The 1,366-nt window shown below is 43.2% G+C and overlaps 1 pseudogene; it reads left to right on the top strand.

Annotated features, from left to right (window-relative positions):
* The first annotated feature begins 6 nt into the window (after window positions 1-6).
* On the top strand, window positions 7-630 carry LOC110288113 (annotated as a pseudogene).
* The last annotated feature ends 736 nt before the right edge of the window (window positions 631-1,366 follow it).

Here is a 1,366-nt window from a genome sequence, read left to right as displayed (position 1 = left end):
TTTCTTAATGCAATTTTCCCAAATGGAGCAGCATATTGTATGGGACGCATGAATTCTGACTGCTGGTACTTGTATACTTTGGATTTCCCAGAGAGCTGAGTAATCAGTCAGCCAGATCAAACCCTGGAAATTCTGATGAGTGAGCTTGACCCAACAGTTATGGACCAGTTCTACATGAAAGATGGTGTTACTGCATAGGATGTCACTTGTGAGAGTGGAATTCGTGACCTGATACCAGGTTCTGTCGTTGATGCCACACTGTTCAATCCTTGTGGCTACTCAACTAATGGAATGAAATCGGATGGAACATATTGGACTATTCACATCACTCCAGAACCAGAATTGTCTTGTTAGCTTTGAAACAAACCTAAGCCAGACCTCCTATGACGACCTGATCCGGAAAGTTGTGGAAGTCTTCAAACCAGGAAAATTTGTGACTACCTTGTTTGTTAATCAAAATTCTAAATGTCGCACAGTGCTTTCTTCGCCCCAGAAGATTGACAGCTTTAAAAGTCTTGATTGCCAGAGTGCTATGTTCAACGATTACAATTTTGTTTTTACCAGTTTTGCTAAGAAACAGCAACAACATCAGAGTTGATTAGGAAAAACGAAGAAGAAAAAATGCAAAAAGAAAAGACACACAGGAGGTGGGGGCCGCTTTCTAGATGCTGATCCTGGTGGTCATGCTGACCATAACCACCACCTCGTAGTTGCAGAAAGCCCTAGGTGTAATGATAGTGTAATCATTTTGAAGTGTATGCATTATTATATCAAAGAGTTAGGTATCTGGCATGAATGCTCTCTTCTGNGTTTAGGTGTTCTATGCCACTCTTGCTGTGGAACTGAAGTGCATGTAGAGAACTTTGACTGTATGAGTCTTTACAACACTTGTAAAAATGATACAATTTTGTTTATGCTCAGTGTAATATTTCTGCAGGCATCATCCAAAATTCCCCACAGACAAGGCTTTCATCCCCATTAGATGCAGCCTCAGCTGACATCTGCGACTGTTCTATTATATTGCTGCCAGAGTTTTTACATCCAGTTACCTCCACTTTCTAGGGCATATTCTCTATTAATGTTACTCAAAACCAATTTGTACTTCATACAGGTGTTTTATGCAATGGCAATTAAAGATTTTCTTCCACAAGTTGAGTCTTTGTAAGAAAATGACTCCAGAAAACTTAGGAACTTAGTCTGCACAGGTGAAAGTGTGCACCACAGAAGCGGACAGCTTCTGGGACAGGCGGGAGCCACAGAGCCGCTGAGGCAGCACCCTTTTCGGGCCACAGACATCCGGCCACCCTCCCAGCCGGGGAGGACAAGAGTCCGCCCTGCAGGGGAGCCCTCTGCCTCAGGAGCAGGG

This window comes from Mus caroli, unplaced genomic scaffold (assembly GCF_900094665.2).
Source record: "Mus caroli unplaced genomic scaffold, CAROLI_EIJ_v1.1 scaffold_14954_1, whole genome shotgun sequence".
Classification (NCBI taxonomy): Eukaryota; Metazoa; Chordata; class Mammalia; order Rodentia; family Muridae; genus Mus; species Mus caroli.
Note: the sequence above shows the minus strand (reverse complement) of the source record. Positions and strands in the feature narration are given on the sequence as shown.